Source organism: Gymnodraco acuticeps, unplaced genomic scaffold (assembly GCF_902827175.1).
Source record: "Gymnodraco acuticeps unplaced genomic scaffold, fGymAcu1.1, whole genome shotgun sequence".
NCBI lineage: Eukaryota > Metazoa > Chordata > Actinopteri > Perciformes > Bathydraconidae > Gymnodraco > Gymnodraco acuticeps.
In genome coordinates this window covers 209,805-228,398 of record NW_022990388.1, presented here as the reverse complement: position 1 = coordinate 228,398, position 18,594 = coordinate 209,805, and the positions used below count along the sequence as shown (strand labels likewise).

General features: G+C 38.8%; 1 long non-coding RNA gene across 1 annotated transcript in view; it reads right to left on the bottom strand.

Annotated features, from left to right (window-relative positions):
- Positions 1–1,388: 1,388 nt before the first annotated feature.
- The window catches only part of LOC117551516, a 53,744-nt gene continuing 36,538 nt past the window's right edge, over positions 1,389–18,594 (bottom strand). Inside the window, exon 3 of the long non-coding RNA XR_004569804.1 lies at positions 1,389–1,501. This is a non-coding gene — a long non-coding RNA (uncharacterized LOC117551516). The remainder of the gene's footprint in view (positions 1,502–18,594) is intronic.

Here is an 18,594-nt window from a genome sequence, read left to right as displayed (position 1 = left end):
GGACATGGACAGGACAGCTGGGGACAACAAGAGCCCTGGCCTGAGCAAACCTCCCCCCCCCCCCTGCCTCCTGCCTCTTCCATCCCATGACCCCTGCATCGCCTTTGAACTTGTTATAGGCCATGCGATCCAAAATGTTACAATTCACACAAAAAAAAGAAAATCTCAAATGACTGTCAAATGAATGTTGGCAACAACACTGCTAGCTCAATATTATGTTCTTGCAGCATGGGGAAAAGAGTGAAAGTGAACATTTTTGTGAACTCTTTCAGAGACAAATTAATATTTAGACTCCTATATTTCTTCCAAAAATGTCTGGAAGAGACCTTTAAGTTTGATTTTCATCTTTCTGTTTCACATGTCTAAAGAAGACAATCAAGATGTACAGAAACATATCCCAAGTAGAAAGCATTCACAGTTTCAGTTTCAGTGGTGCAGGTTCAGCCCAAGGACAGAAATAGACATTTCAGAGATGTTTAGAAGGCTATGAAAAAATACTTCCCCTTTGGTAAACTCCATCTCAATTAAGACTGAAGATTAATATAAAGAAATATTGCGAAGGTGTATTATATTAATGTAGATTAAAAATAAGCCTGACACCAAGGCCTTCCTGAGTTTCCAGCTGTTTACCCAACAATGTTACGAATACAGGATAATAAAAAACTTTCCCCAGCACTTTGTATATGGAGAACCTCCATCCCACATCTGCAGCGATCCCATCTCAGAGGCTGATTGCGGCGGCCTGCAGAGAGCAATCAGCACCCCCCCCCCCCCCCACGTTGCTTACTCTCCTGTTCTCCGGATGTCAGGTTGACTTGGCTCGCCGTGACCGGCTTGTTTACGCCAAGCTCCGCAAATAACATCTAACCCCCGGCAGCTCCGACGTCTGCCAATGCGGATAGACAGACGTGGAATCTAGAAACTCCGGTCAGCCCACACATCTGTGGAACAATCTGACTGCGAGTATGTGTTTTGTAACCGGCTGGCTGACAATACGCAGACTGTTGAAGATCTGCACAACTGCTGCTGGAGCCCAGGCACACGTACAGTACATGTCTTGAGTTTAGGATCTTAGGCCACCACGGAGTCCTGGTGCAGGATGTCCCAACAAGCTGGTCCAATGCACTGATTCATTACATGGTTACTTACAATATATAAACTTTATGGACCCCCATGAACAGGGCCGCCCCTCCCTACAGGCCAATCACGCAGGCTGCATGGGGCCCCGCCTTGCGCAGGGGGCCCCGCCCAGAGGGCCTCAGCTGCTGTGCGCAGTTCTTGTTACGCTCCTCGTAAAGAGACTCAAAACTTGAACCCGCTATGCAAGAACACTTGGGACGGAGACTTAGGTGAAGTGTCAAAAAGACTGGATTTATTTAAGTCCACAAAAACCAGGCAGGGGACAAAGCAAACTCTCAACAGAGTGGGAAGAACGTGGAGCAGGGCTGAGACGGAGGTTGGGCTGGACGTGGCAGGCAGGACGGAATGGAATGTGGAGTTTCTGGAACAGGCACAAAACAGAACAGGATTAGTATATGAAAAATCCAACTGGAAGAGTATACAAAAAGACTAGCAATTCTAGTCAGCCGGAACTGGAGTTTACCACTGTGAGTATACGAAGAACTGGCGAAGTCTGATGATCGAACCGGAGTTTTAAGCAGCAGCAGGTGAGTAGTGGTAATCAGTGATGATGGGAAACGGAAAGTAGGTCAACCACGCCCAGCCAGGAAGACAGACAAACAGAAAAAAGGAGAAGGAGATACTGCAATTCCTCACAGTTCTCCACGCAGTTGTCCGCGCACCCCCTGCCTGCGAGAGTGAGAGGTCACAAGGGGAGCACGTTTGTAATCCGACACCGTTGCAATGAATCGACATCTGACCAATCACGGCTTTGATACGGCCACTTGTGCAGGAGAAGAGATGTCGGTGAAAAGACAGTAGGCTTGTTTGAGACGCGTTACGGCTCGCCTCAAAAGTAGACGAGAATAGCCGATCGCAGCCGGGGGAGGTCTCAAAAAGCTCGCCTGAAGTCGGACAGCTCGGAGTCGGCTTCGTCTTCTTCTTCTTCTTCTCTCGGTTTTTTGGCGGATTGCAAACAGCTTGAAGGTGCATACCGCCACCTCCGGAGTCGGCTTGACTCGGTTTGCATTTATAAAGAATGCACACATGTGTTTAATCGTTAATGTCAGATATGTACTAAGTAAATACATTTGTTCCTGCTCAAGATTAGATTCAACTTTATTGTTATTGCACATATTACAGGTACTGAGACAACGAAATGCAGTTTAGCTTCTAACCAGGTGCAACAAGCAGTAAAGTGAAAAGTAATGTACACAATCTACAGAATAGAATATACAATGAATTGAATGATGAATAAACAGTGAGGGGTATGAATACACTAGATATCAGCCTGTGAGCAGTATGAACAGTGTGTATGAATACACTAGATATACACAGCAGCCTGAGAGCAGTATGAACAGTGTGTATGAATATGCTAAGATATATAAAGTATGAAACGGTAAGCAGTGCAAGTATAGTATAAAATATAGATATTCATTTCATGATGATAAATATTGTGGAACAATGATGAAAAATGGGAATGGATGTGGCGACGTAAAACTGACACAAAACAACAACAAACTTTTGCCCAGCCAATTGGAGAGTTTCATCATCAGCACGTGGAAAAAACCACCAATGAGCGCTCAGCTCGAGATACCAGCGAGTCGTTTCCCATCAAGCATTTCGCTTCCGCAGCCCGTGGAGAGGAACTGCGCCGCCTGGCCGCGCCTCGCTCTCAAGGCTGCGGGCGTCTTTGTCCCGCGAGATTTCAACGTCTCATGTAGGCGAGCCTCCAGAGCAAGTCGGACAAAATGACTAACCATCATGCATTGCACTAGCAAGACGTTGATCGCAACTGCGCAGGTCTGCGCAGGTCTCGCTTGCCTCAAACAAGCCTAGTTTCAGTCCGGCGCAAGCAAGAGGGGGAAAAAAACTAACCAGGAAGAAACTAGAGCATCACTCGAAGGTGGGTTATTGTATGAGTCAAATGTACAACTTGCGAATGTTGTATAAGTCAAATTGCCAATTGCCATATTAAAACATCAGCTGCAATTCACGACATGAAGAAGGCAGTCTCTGCATAGCATAGGCTAATGGAGATGCATGTTATTTCCAGCATTTTTTATTTAACATTCATTCAAGTATGTGATGCCTTTTATCTGCTAATGTTCAGGAGGAAGAGTGATACACTGTCTGTCTAGTTGGCTTACATAACAGTTAAAGTTTACAGCCTAAAAAAAATTGAGCATTGTTTCCCCTTTTATTCATTTGTATGTCAATTTGCACATTTCGTGGTGATGCTCAGCCTCTCCCCTTAACTCCTAACAGTCATCATCATGTCAACCACAACACAGAGAAATACTGATAGCAATGTGTGTGTAGTTGTTGATACATTGCTGACAGAGGGAACTACATTTGAATACAGATTTAAGAAATATCAGTTTTTGAGCATGTCATAAGCATGTTTTATCTTGACTATATTACAACTATATTATAATAAAATAATATAGTATTTATATTATTGAATTGATTATGATTATTATTATTAGTAGAAGTAGTTTATTTGCATTAATTATATTTAATTCTTTTTGAGGCTAGTATTTGGCAGGAAATGCAGACGTATTCACCTGTAAACGCATACTAAACGACATACATTTACCATTTACCTCACTGTATAAAAAAGTAACTGTGTTGATAATAATAATAATAATAAACAGGAATTATATTTGTAAAGTAGCCTACTTTGTTTAAAAAAAAAAAAATGTTTCACTCCTGTCGGTTGGGGGGGGGGGCCTCATCTCACAATGTCGCTTGGGGCCCCAAGTTGGCCAGGGCCCTGCCCATGAAACTTCCCAAGTTGATTACTTATATTAAAGATCGTGCTATATTTAGACATATACAAATATATAAAAAACATTTCCATGACACACCGGGGACACATATTTATGTATAAAAGACATCAAAAAGTGCATTTTGCATGATAGGAGACCTGTAAGTAAATTATTTAACAGAACAGAAAAGCTGGATGAAGCCAGGTTCACAATTATTGTTTAATTTGACATATATATCAAGGTTAATGTTGGATATCTATTTTGTTTATGAGTCTGATTATGAATGAAAAAGTCCCTCTTAAAGAGGCCCTATTGTGCTTTTTGGAGTTCTCCCTTTCCTTTAGTGTGTTATGGGTTTTAGTGCATGTAAATGGTCTGCAAACGCCTCGATTGAACTCCTTTGTTTACTTCCAGAACATTGTGACATAACTATAACACTCACACTTCTATTGTCTAGCATTCTAAAACATTGTACGTGAAAGGATAAGGGGCGGGATATCTCTAAGCTGTTGACCAATCACCACAGAGCCAGCCAGCTAACCAATCAGAGCAGACTGGGCTCTGGTTTCAGACAGAGGGTGAAAAAAGGTGCTGCAGCACAGGCAGTATGAGAAAAATAAAGAGCTTTTTGAACATTAAAGCATGGAGACATGTCACAGGGGAGGCACTAAATACAAATATGCACCTGACAATGAGCAGAATAGGGCCCCTTTAAAAACACCTTCAGAATATAGATAGGAATTAAACCTTCTCCACTGTATGAGAAAAGCATTTTAATGTAACTGCCTTTTAATATAGGCCTGTATTGCTAAAATCTATAGATTATGCAAGACACTACAGGGGTATAGAGTATTTGATTCTATTAGTAATATAGTTCCCCATGAATCACTATCTAATGATAACTTTTGGTGAAAGAAGGAGAAAGTTGAACACCTAAATGTGAACTTTGGATGTTTTTCTTTTCACTAGTCTGAATAAAAACATGTTCCGGATCAATGTTTTTGCCTTAATGTATAATGTAATTGTACTATTGTGCCTTCAGTATTAAGTATAAAACGTATCGAATGCTTACTTCACTATGGAACATAAGGACCACATGCAAGTCAACAGTATTTATTACCCCATAGAAATAAATATGAAATACATAATTATACCATACAGTATGGGTGAGGCAGGACAGATGTATAGTTTTAGAGCAAGGTCAAAACACATGGACGAAACAGCAGAGAATTACTTTCCTACAGTTTGTATCACAGTTATTATGCACATCATACTCTTCCCCAATGCCGGTGGCAGAAAATCCATTAGAGCTGTGACATCTGTTCATCATCGATGTGGAAATGTTAAAAAAGTCTTTGACAATGACTTTGTCCGTCTATCTAAACTCAGCGGTGGCCCAAGGACGTGAGAAGAAGGAGATGTCATTATTTGATGGCATTTTCCTGGATTGCCTGTGAATGATGATAACATTACCAGACTAAATCAAATGGGAGTGTTAAATTATATATTATTGATCATTTGTCCTTATCAGTCCGGCCCAGGGCCCGTTCTTCCTGCTCACATTGTCCTCTGTGTTCATGTTCATCTCTCTCTGATGAAGTGTGAGGGAAATATTTCCGGATATTCAATACTGAAGTTTTATGTTAAAAAAAAACACAATTTCCACCTTCCACCAAGGATTGATGACCAACCATCCAGGCTGTTTTAAAACATTTATTTTAATTTGTTAAGTAAAATTCTTACATCTTTGTAATTCATTGTCACAAACAAGTCACATTGACTGATAATTGTGGTTACCTTTTTGTTTACTTACCTATTCCATGTAATGTATAGCCTACCATCTCTCGAATTTGAAGCAACCTTTGAATTGAGGATTCTTTTAAAGCATATCACTTGATTTTAGGGAAGAGATACACAAAACAACAACTAAACAGGTAAAGGGGAAAACCCTTTTTTTGTAATTTGGTTGTATCAATCCATTAATCTGTGTTAAACTGTCATTTAGGGAATAATCTATAACAGGTGTCATGATCCAAGTTTTTAGTCTATTTGCTTCCTATTTTGTTTTGAAAAAGTTTTCCTCTTTTCTGATTGTCTTGTTAAGAACTTTCCAGCCTGTCCTCCTACAAAAAACGACTAAATATGTTGATTGTTCAGCAGCTTATTATGACCCATAGTCACGTTTTACAGTGTAGCACCTCTAGTGGTCGCGTAAGAAACAACATGCTCCCGTTGATTACAAACGCTCTGGAGGGTCGTTTATTCACAAATAACCCTCTCTGGAAAATCCTAAATTGTGGAATAGTTTGGCCATTAAAATGCTTTTTGATTAGATTTCTAGCGAGAAGTGTATATTGTACTTTCAGAATCTACGTCCAGTGGATGTGTAGGATCTATAGTTTGATAGATATTACCAAGATGATTTGAGGTCTCGCCAGGAGAACGTGTACTATGTCTTTACGCAGCGTCCATGTAAAGTTGATGTCATTTCCGGTCTCAAAGTTTTTATAATAAAACCAGAAGTATTCCCCTCACTGTCAAATGATTACACAGTGATATCTGCATTACTCATCCACTAAAAAACATCAATTTATCCTTGTTAATTACACAATATTGATTGGTTTAAATTGTGAACAATGCTTTTGTGTTTTTAACCTTCGATTCGGAGAAACAAATCGTTTTTTCGAAGTTTAGACACTACAGAGTTTCCGAAGACACTACACTACCCAGAATCCTCAGCTACCGTTTGAGACTACAACATCCGCTTTGCGTTACAAACCCCGTGATTAGTCCTCAAGCTCTGTAATTGGATGTTGGAGTGGCAGTGCGACAAGGTTACGCCGAGCGTCAAACAACTCTTGGAAATGGAATGTAACCACGGCAGACTATCCAAAACTGGACTCGAACGGGTCCAGCCCAGCTCCCCCTTCCCCCCCCCAGAACTACACATGCTAGCTATTGTGTTTCGCAACATGTTCTATGACACGTCTCTACTGGGAATTGTAGTTTTAATAGACGTTTTCGTATTTCTCATAATTAGAAGTTGCCAGTATTAAACTGTGTACACCCCTGGAGGTTTAGGGGATACAAAACACATTGGTGTTATCAAATTTAAAACATATAATTATAGACCCACATGCCAGCTAAGGTCATAAGAGCTTTATTTAACAGCTGGTCTTATGTCTGTGACCCCTCCTGTTGTTAATTGATAAGCCTGAAACATGCACTTGTCAAGGTTCAGAGGCACATTTTGCAAATATGGCAGTAGTCATCGATCATCTTAAGATAAGATAAGATCTACTTTATTGATCCCAAATTGGGAAATGTTTTTGTCACAAAAATTCAGGGTGATTGTCAAGTGCCAAAATAAACTATGCAATATATTAGACGCTAAGTACTTTGTCAGGCTTAATATTTATCTGTTGATACCCCAAAAGTGTTGTTCTTATTCAAAAGAAGACCTTAACTTAAAGTATTCTTTAATGTTTAAATAAAGCCTTATTAGTTTGTCTGTTTTGCACATCCTCCTATTAATATCTTTGGACGTCCTCCACTAGCTGTTTTATTGTAGAGATCACTACAGTATCTTCTTGATATTGTCTATTCTATATTTCTATCATTGACCTTCTACTTTCCCCCTATTTTGTATGTAGGCTACCCTTAATATTGAAATGTTTTCATCAAATATAACATATTCAACAACAAAATTCAATAACGTGCTTTAACCACTAGGCGGTGCGGGCTAAAAAAACAGTGGTCTAGTTAATAAAACATAAAATATGAATGTGTATACACAGACTATTCTCTCAACTCAGTATTTACATTCTTATTTTCAAAGAAAATCAGTAATATATTTTAAAGCTACAAGTCCCTTTCTATCAGCTGTGTACCGTTATGGTGTAAATACAGCCTATTTACCAATTGGATCAAATATAAAAGTCAGCCGAATTACTATTGATACTGCAAGGAGACGTATTTTGTGAAAAGAAATGGAAGATGTTGTTTAATTGCTGATATATTTAGGATCCACGTCAAGTATTCAGTTTCGGTGGCAGTTCTTCCTGTTTGTCTAGAAGTCTTCTCATCAGGGCTCTATAAATAAAGAACTACGGCAGATAAGTAATATTGAATGCAGCCGAACCGTGTATTACAATGCCGCTATGTGATGACTTCCAAAGAGAAAAGCAAGCACACTCGGAATAAAGTATTATTATTATTTTTTTTTTAAATGTTTTCGGATTTCATATCGCATAAACACCATATCCCAACGTGCATTGCCGCTAAAACATCCAATCACCGAAAAACCTCTGAAAAACCAAATGTGTCTCTCAGAATCGAAAGCGAAAAACCTATGGGAAAAACAATTAATGTAGTGTAATTAACAAGGATAAACTGATGTTTTTAGAGGATGAGTACTGCATATATAGCTTTAAAATCATTTGACAGTGGGGGGAATACGGTTTTATTATGAAAACTTCGAGACCGGAAATACTGTTTTCACCCCGTGAGTGTTGACGCTAACTTATAGGGGGAAAGACATACACGTCCTCCTGGCGGGGCCTCAAATCATCTTCGTAATATCTATCAAACTATAGATCCTACACATCCACTGGACGTGGATTCTGAAAGTATAATATACACTTCTCGCTAGAAATCTAATCAAAAAGCATTTTAATGGCCAAACTATTCTACAATTTAGGATTTTCCAGAGAGGGTTATTTGTGAATATGCGACCCTCCGGAGCATTTGCATTCAACGGGAGCACTAGAGGTCGAAAACTTTAAAACGTGATTATAGGTCGTAATAAGCGCTTGAACAATCGACCTATGTGGTCGTATGAGTTGGAGGATTTGTTGTACCAATCCCACTCACACATCGGCGAGCGTCACCCGCAGCATTTTCAACGCGTGAAAAAGGTCATTTGACAGCTACAGACGCTTAATAGAGCATCTTTTCCAAAGAAAATTGGTGAAAATAGCACTTTTTAAATATGAAAGACAATCACAGTTTTGCAGAAATGGGTTAACTAATATTTTAATAGTAATTTATCATACAAATTAAGGGGAACAGATAAGTAAATAAGCATTTTAAGACATTTAACAAGGTAAGTACAGCACTTGTATATGTACTTTGTTACTTTCCCACACTGTCAGCTTATATTAAATATTCCGTTGTAACTCTTTGCAGTATGATTCAAACTTGCACTGACTGCCATGGCAGGAGATGAGGGAGAGGGTAGTTTGTAGTGTGATCTACATTAAATGAATGAAAATGTAGCGCCTCATATGGATTTTTCCCCCAAGCTAAAGTCAACATGATATTACTTAAGCATTGTTTAGATGGGGACGGTCACGATCTCTTAATACATTCTTGATGATTATATCATGCAGAAGTGGGCGTGTTCAAATCTAGAGTGGGTTGGAAAAAACATAGATATGTTCCACCTGTTCTCCATCAGCCCTGCAACCACCTGCACTTCATCCCCTCATTAGTTCAGCTTGTATTTAAGTCCTTCTTTCTCAGAACCTTCCATGTGGTTATTAATGTGAAAGGGTCAGTTTTTTCACTGTACCATAAAATAAAGGTATTTGGTGTTAGGTTAGCTATACCTGTCTCCTACATTTGGGTAGCTCCGCTCTCTACCTTAACAAGCACAAAAAACCTTAGCAAGCACAAAAAACTGAAACCTCGACTTTAATTAAATGTATTATGTCAACAGATTTAACCAATTTCTTTGTATTTAAAGTGGACCTATCATGCTATATTTGAATAATATATTGTAGGGCCATACCTATATAAAACATGTCTACGAAGTTTTTTTTTCAAAATACCAAACAGATCATGCATTTTAGCCATGCCTCATTTCGCTCTATTTGCTCTTTTTTTAGCCCTGTTTTTGCAAGGGCTGAATCTGTGAGAAGTCTTCTTCGCTGCTTTTGTGGCAGACTACAGCACCACCTACAGGCCTGGTATATGTACTACAGCGACTCCAGCGCTTTCGAACGGCAATGGCCGTGGCTGTCTCCTCCTGATAGGTGGAGAGTTACCCATATAGGCGGAGCTCCCCGTTTCTGACGTCAGAACAATTTCAAATCTGTATCAGTCTGTATCAGATCCGTTGCAGCCCCGGTTTTAGAGATTTGGGTATGGAGGAAAAGAGAGAGGGTTGTGTTTTCTGACACTTGGTGAGTTCCCTGACACACCGGGGACACATATTCATGTATAAAACATTACATTACATTGCATTTAGCTGACGCTTTTATCCAAAGCGACTTACAATAAGTACATTCGACCAGGAAGACACAACCTTGAAGAAAACAGAATCATATAAGTACATCAGGTTTCATAGAGCCAAACATTTCAAGTGCTACTCAACTGGCTTTAGGTAAGCCAGTCCTTTATTAGTATAAAAGTGCTTCGTTAATAGTTCTAACGCTCGAAGTGGAGTCGAAAGAGATGAGTTTTCAGTTTGCGCCGGAAGATGTGCAAGCTATCTGCCGTCCTGATGTCAATGGGGAGCTCATTCCACCATCTTGGAGCCAGGACAGCAAACCCACGTAAAAGACGTACAAAAGTGCATTTTGCATGATAGGTCCACTTTAAATAAAAATAAAAAATAGCTTTAAACTAACCTTATACAGTTATTTGAAATCTGTTGAAATAATACATTTTAATAAAGTCAATGTTTCGGTTTTTTCAGTGCGGTTTTATTTTTCATTGTAATGAATGCCTTTTACAGTTCTTATAAATGGGATTAACTGTAGATTACGTCATAACAGCGAGTGTTTTCCACTCTCATTCATGCTCTTTTATTTTACTACTTTATGCAAATACATTCTGTGTACTGTACACTTTGTTTTAACCCCATTTATTATTGAATGGAATGCCATTATGGTATACATGAGTTGTTATTAATGCAGCCCTTTGACTCATAATCTAATATTCCCTTTAACATAACAAATATATAAGTATTATGTGGGGATTTTCCATGGGGTTTTCGACCATGCTATCCAGTTAATGAGGTTACTACTATACGGCTAGAGGTCTAAAAATCTCATATCAGCACTCTTTCTGGCCTAATTCAGGAGGCTTCTAAAAGCACAAGCTACTAATACATTCTCAATTTTCTTAGATAACATCACATTTTTATCAACAATTATGATTAATAAATAATGAGCTTTGAAAAATGGTTGCAGGTTTTGCCGTTTGCCTATGGAACAAACTACCTCAGCTGTTGCTCACTCAGCACTTAACGTGGGTTGACTGACAGTATAATAAGTAAGGTGTGGAGAGGAAGGGAAGACTTTATTAAAATCATTACAGGAAGGTGAGGACTGACCTCGTCGGGGTTATCAGTGTGATGTGTCATTGGCTGAGACAAACATATTGAGCTGACTGGAATTAACAGACACTCCCAGAAGCTAATTATTGAAGTGAGTGCACCATCTGTTCCACAACATGGAGGCAATTAACTGCACATAAACCGAGGCTGATAAACACGCCATGGGTAAATCTATATCCATTGGTATTAAACTCAGCAATCACTAATAGATAACAACTACCTAAGTGAAAAAAGCAGTGTGTCAATGTAGCGCTGCAACTAGTTAACCCTTCTGACCTCTTGTATTTGTGTACATTTGCAAATGAGAAAATTATCTCTGCCATTTGCATCATGTTATAAATTGTGCATCTCTGAGTATGTGAAGGCCATTTTAAATGAAAAATCACCGGCAAAACACTCTTTAAATTATTCCACGTATCTGAAGGGATTGTTGTTGTTGCTATATTAATTTATCTGTAAAACAGAATATGTGAATGTAATAATATATGCAGCACTTGGGAATTTTGTGTAATTGTTGATGATACTTGGTGATAAATTGGGTTTAATAAAAGTATATCTAATACTGATGCCCAAGCGCAAGCAAAATATAATTTTTTGTTTGACATTTTTGTCTCGATGATTTTGTTCCAACAGAGGACTCTACTCAAGCTGCTCATTGACCCCCAACAACGTTAACATTAGTCAAGTATGCTGTCATCGCAAGTATTTCAATTGGACACATCAATATTTTGTTATAAACAAGCACTTTTCTTTGAAAAGTATATGAATGAAAGTGCATTAACATTTGGTTTGCAATCACTTTATATAAATAAGGTACTTTTTAACAGCAGTATTCCCTTTAAACAGCAGCAGTTGAAATATTTATTGTAAATCTCAACTTAAACATGAATTAATGTAATCAAATCAAATATAAAACCAGAGCTATTTGCCAGTGCCAGGCCATTAACGTTTCAGAAACAAAAGAAAACTGGTTACCCTCAGTGTCCAGTGATAAGAAAATAAACTCTACAGTGGTTACAAATAACTCTGGTTACATCAACTCCGCTGTCTGGAAGAGATAGACAATGTCCATGTAAGAGTTCAGTACCTTCTCCATGTTTCTGTCCCCGCCACTTATTTTCTGTTTCGGTTCATGTGAGCAGAGCACTGCAGCAATCTTAAGCCTGCCCCAAATACTCTCATTGGTTGAGAGTCATGATGATGCCTATCCCATCCAAAGCCAATACTTATCAACATCCCAATCCCTTCTGTGACCCTGGTTTGTCTGAATGGGTATTCAGAGCCAGTGAGCAACGGACTTTCAAAATAATAATATTGAGTAAAAACATTGTCAATGCGCGATAAAATAATTGTCACTGTAACTAATTAATGCGGTAACGCGTTAACTTTCCCAGCCCTAGTTATGACAAAGTTATCAGACAGAATGACAAACCGAAAGACAATGTTCGCCGGACTCTGCACAGCATTTTCTTGTTGTTTCATACCAACTATTTGTCACACAATCCAGCACCTTTTTAGAAGGCCTGGGATCTTCAATTGACTCCAATGTACACCCATCCAGAGCAGGCGCTCAGATCAACTTCACTTGCTGTAAGTTAATGTGGTAATAAGGGGGGATGGATGGGACAAAATAACACAGCACTTTAACCCAGGAGACCACCATTCATGTCCCGTATGACAAAACTCAAAATTAATTAATTTAAAGTTATGTCCAGCAACTCCAAATACCATCCTGTTACTATAAGCCTTTGGTTTTATAGTCAACTAAAAATATTATTACTGAAAACTGAAGTTCTGTCATGTGCTGTATGCCTCTGGCTACAGCAGGAGTTATGTACATAAACTGTATGTAGGTATGTTTGCACAGAAACGGTTGGTGGTTCTGCATTACCTGCATTTAGCTCACAAATAGGCCACTTTCTGTGGTGACTTTTCGTTTTCTGTAGCCTAGTAAGATAATAGTTATCATTCGTTCCGTCAAAATTAATAAGAACCTTGCTTAAACTTTCCAGCCCTCTGTAACTCCTGCGCTGTGCATTACTAGTGGTCAGGTGTTGCAAATAATTGCTGTTTTAAACATAATAATGTCATTGTGTTGTTTTTAAACAATAGTCCGTGAAAAATGAGCCTTCCCTCTCCTTACCTCATCCGGCACCAATGCCATGAGTAGTCAATGATGCTTAAAACAGAGGAAACATTGGACTAATCGTCAACCAGAAACAGGACTTCCAACAGGTTAAACATATTAACTTTAGGGTAATTTCCATATTAGGTTTGCAATTTGTTTCACTGCCCCCACGTGGCCAAACAAATCTATAATGCTCCTTTAAATTCTTGGATTTATTAATGTTGGGATAATTCCACATCAGAACATGAGGAATATATGTGAAACATTTGAGGTTAATTCTATATGGTAGCTTAAGTCTCATGATGTCATGTTGTAACAAGTAGAGGCTTGAGGCATACTGGAATTAGAACACCTCAATAAAACAGCCTAAGAAAATGCTGTCATATTGTCTGACCACACATGTCTTGTTAGATTCAGATCACTAGTGTCTAGAACGTTGTCATAACTGATCTGGAAAATGTTGGCTTTACAAAAAAGAGAAAAATATTTCTCTTCAAAGAGAGTCTCTTACCTTCCATCACCACCATCATCACCTCTTGGCTCCAAAGTGAAATGCTTTAATCAAATAACGAAATAAGTCTTTCACCATCATCATAAACCTGCACCTTCATGCGTTCCAAAATGCTAGTGTTTGTGTGTTTACTAGTGTTTGTCAGTCTACAGTATGCACTCATTGTTCACAGTATGTACTGTATATCAATCATATCCATATGCCCAGAATACATTCCTCATACTACTGACAATTTAAAGACAGACAGTGATTCAACAAAGCTGTTACATCACAGTTTATACAAAAACTTCTGTGCATAGTGACATTACCAGTAACACTTGCGCTTCTATTGGCTAATGCTCCAAACATTGTACACGATAGCTAAGTGGCGGGACATCTCTAAGTGGTTGACCAATCACAACAGAGCCGGCCAGCTGACCAATCAGAGCAGACTGGGCTCTGGTTTCAGACAGAGGGTGAAAAGAGGCATTATGAGAAAAATAAAGGGATTTTTGAACATTAAAGCATGGAGACATGTCACAGTAGAGCAGGGAAGGGCAGATGGTGGACCGGGGGCCGCATCCTTTTTTTGCGACCCTCAGATTAATTTATAAACAACGTAATTCATAAAAAAAACTCCTTGTAGTACTGATACCGTCCACTAGGCTCCTAGTTACGTCTCGAGCTGCGTACATGATTTAGTTCGGCAGCCAAATACCGCGAAATAATCTGTGACGCCTTTGTGTGTAGAAACACTGGCTGTTGTTATGCCTGCTGTGACGTTAAGTTACCGCTTGTAATTATGCCTTTACAAGCTTCAAAGTTGTATTTATCATCTGAATTTGGCGAAACAAGTTGAATATTCTAAAAACCAAGACTTTGTTTATTTGAAATCAGATGAAAACAAACTGTCACGGACCCTGCCGTGTTATCTATGATTACTACGCTTTTCATTCATAATTTCAGCGGGAGGGAGGGGGAGCGGCGCTGAGGAACAGCAGAGTGCGGGCTGACAGGTGTCTGTGTTGACATTCCCCTCATTGTGGAATAAGGGGAATGCAGAGACTGGCTACAAGTGTCTTAGGTTCAAGTTAGACAACTAATGTCTGGGTTAGTGTTCATGACTTCATGTTTATGTCATCTAATGGTTAATCTCAATACACACACATTTTCCGTGCTCTCCAATAGTTTTAAATAGTTGTATTCCACTGTTTAATAACCTGTTCAATACAAACATGCCACTTGTAAAAATGAAATAACATTTCTGTGAACTGATATTTGTTTATTGAGCTTATTAGAGGATGTTCCCTGAAAGATTGTAAAATGTCAATGAAGATGTCAGACTTAGTATATTTGTTAATAATTACATACAATACATGGAATTTGTGTGTGTGTGTTCCAAGTGAATCTGCAGCCCCCTGGTGGCCAGTACATCAATTATGTGGCCCCCACCACCATCCAAGTTGCCCATCCCTGCAGTAGAGGAACAATATATTAATATGAACCTGAAAAAAAGCACAATATGTCCTCTTTACATTGTGACTCTCACACCAGCTCTCCAATTGTTCTCAGTTTCTCCAGGTTGTCAGAGAAACACAGGATTGTGGGGGATTTCTATTGAACAGACAATGTGGGCCAGACCGTGTGACTGTGCTGCTCCCTTTCAACTGCCCTCATGATGTTTCGTGGGAATTGCCAAGCTAACTTACTTTGCAGAGTCATCAAAGGCCATGTTTAAAAAAGAAAATCAGATTAGATGTAAAAGACCTTGAGAGCATGTCTGTGATCTGTGAGCATGATTCACATGTGTAGGTTTCCACTAAAAGGCCATGACTGCTTATTATAGCTGGACCAAAAAGCACCAGCTATTCTAAACTGACACTGTAACTGCGCCTTTAACATAAATACTGGTTTCCATGTTAGGAAGTAAAGCTGTGTGTTGGAAAAAGTGACAGCTGATATGTTTCCATGTCAAGCTACAGATTATATATATGAATAGATCATAAAGCTGATTTCCTTCTATAGATATTGACATTTAATTAGATTTCAATTTTCAGATAATATCGTATCTGCATAACACACGGCATTATCTTCCTGTTTAGATATGCCTATAAAGAAATACAATTATACCTCGGGGTGAAATGGTTACATTTCCAATACGGTTATTCCCATAAGGCTTCATTATGGACAGCCCAGAGGGAATTTGCATTTCAATGGAGAAGTATCATGATGTGGTACACATGCATTCACATAAATTATATATTATCTAAATAGATAAGAAACAACCTCTGAATTATATAATTGCTTAAAAAAACATGAAACACACATCTCAGCAGAGCGAACTAGAGGATAATCAACAATATCTTTGCAATAAAGTGATAAGCTCTCAGATAATATAATATCAAGTCCAGGAATAAAATCATTGGACAAACATTCTCCCTATATTTGAAAAATGCATTATAATCACCATTATTATACAGTAATGTGACAATATGTTAATCTAAGTGGAATTGTCGAATTGTTGTAAATAAAACTACTATAACAATATTTTACAATATTTCTTCTGTTGTTCTTGCACATATTTAATATTTCTAACACTTTACTTAAAGCAAACAATGACCAATTATGAATTATTATAATATTTGACCTTTTAAGTAATCATAATAAGATGTACAATGTGATATGATTATACATTCAAAGCATTAAACATATTTGAATGATTTATAATATAATATGTAATGTATTTACATTTTGCCTTTGATGCTTATTATCCAGTGCTATGAGCAGATTTGAACACAATTTATTTATTAATTTAAACAATATAGACATAAACTTAATAGAAACTATTACCAAATTAGTTTTCAACGATGCAGTGAGGAATAACCCTAACCCTAGTCCACATCAAAGATTCAATAAATACACATAGCATAATAAATGTGTCGTTTTTCAGGAATAAACATCCAAATATAAACATCAGAGATTTTCCTTATTTTGTAGTACTATCTTTCAACAAAGCCTTGCTTAGTTTACGAGTGTGTGTGTGTGTGTGTGTGTGTGTGTGTGTGTGTGTGTGTGTGTGTGTGTGTGTGTGTATGTGTGTGTGTGTGTGTGTGTGTGTGTGTGTGTGTGTGTGTGTGTATGTGTGTGTGTGTGTGTGTGTGTGTGTGTGTGTGTGTGTGTGTGTGTGTGTGTGTGTGTGTGTGTGTGTGGCCTTGCATTACTATACTTGTGGGGACCTACATCTGTTTACACAGTCACGTGTAGGGACTCGCCTCCCTTATGGGGACAGATTGGAGGTCCCCATGAGAGGAATAATTAATTTTAGGGTGAAGACTTGGTTAGGTTTAGGATTAGGGTAAGGTTAAGGGTTAGGGTTAGGCATGTGTTGGTTATGGTTAAGGTTAGGATAAGTCTCCAGGAAATGCATGTAAGTCAATGTAATGTCCCCTGAAGCGATGTATACATTGTGTGTGTGTGTGTGTGTGTGTGTGTGTGTGTGTGTGTGTGTGTGTGTGTGTGTGTGTGTGTGTGTGTGTGTGTGTGTGTGTGTGTGTGTGTGTGTGTGTGTGTGTGTGTGTGTGTGTGTGTGTGTGTGTGTGTGTGTGTGTGTGTGTGTGCACTGGTTCGTCCTGAGGCCCCGGCCCTTTTGTTAAGCAGAGGGGACGGTCATTAGGACGGACTTCGTCTGTGGCCAATGGTCTAATTTAGTGGTGCTGTTAACAGCCTCACTAAAGATCAAATGCAGTGCATACAGATCAAAGCCAGCAGAGGAGGTTGGTGAAGGGAAGCTGCAGCCTAAATTAATCAGAGCTTTATTCTCCACATTCATGTGGCTGAGAGGAGACAGGTATGTGAACAGCATGAAGGCAACACCTGGTCAATGTCCAGGGGTGCTCTGTCAATTAAGCCCTAACTGAGGAGTGTGTCTAAGTGTAGCCTGTGTGCCTGCTAGCACACCTGCCTGTTCCCTTGACTGTGGACACCTGCAACAACCCTTCACCTTCCTGGTATGCTTTAAAGGACAATTAGCTTTTTTAGAACTTGGGTATTAATTTTATTCCAGTTTTAGTTACGCTAAACCTTGTGGCTGGCTTATATAGTCCCAAAATGTAATTTACTCGGTGCCTATTGCCAATTCACAATATTATAGATTATTTTCTGGCAGAATGTTCATGTTTTTAGATCATCATAGAAATATATATAAAATAACTTTTAAATACAAGTTTCCTTCCATACACCGGTGGACTTTCAGTACAACATAGTTCAAATAAGTAGAGAACACAAGTCCAGTTTAAGAATTAGTTTCAGCAAAGAAAAGTCTACACACCGATTTATCAGTAAGTACTTATTGTATTTTAACAAGACAACACCAGCATATCTGCAGACTGCTGGCTACCTAGCATTAGAGCATTAGCTACTTGGAGGGTAAATGGTCCATCAACTCCCTCAGCTTGTCAAATGAGAAAATACGTTGTCAACAAGACAAAACCAGATTGAAAGTCAGTGTTCAGAGTCTTTTTTCAGCCCTTCTCCCAAATGTGACCTTCTTACAACAAAGACAGGGTGGGCAAGAAACACATATGGTCCAATAATCAGAAAGTTCTTAAATAGGAAAACTGTTTTGCCAGATAGGCTAACCTTTTATTTGGAGGCCTAACTGAAAGTGAGTGGACCCAAAACATTGATAATTGACTTTGGTCACTTAACGTTCATACAGCTTAACCAAAAATGTAATTATAGCACA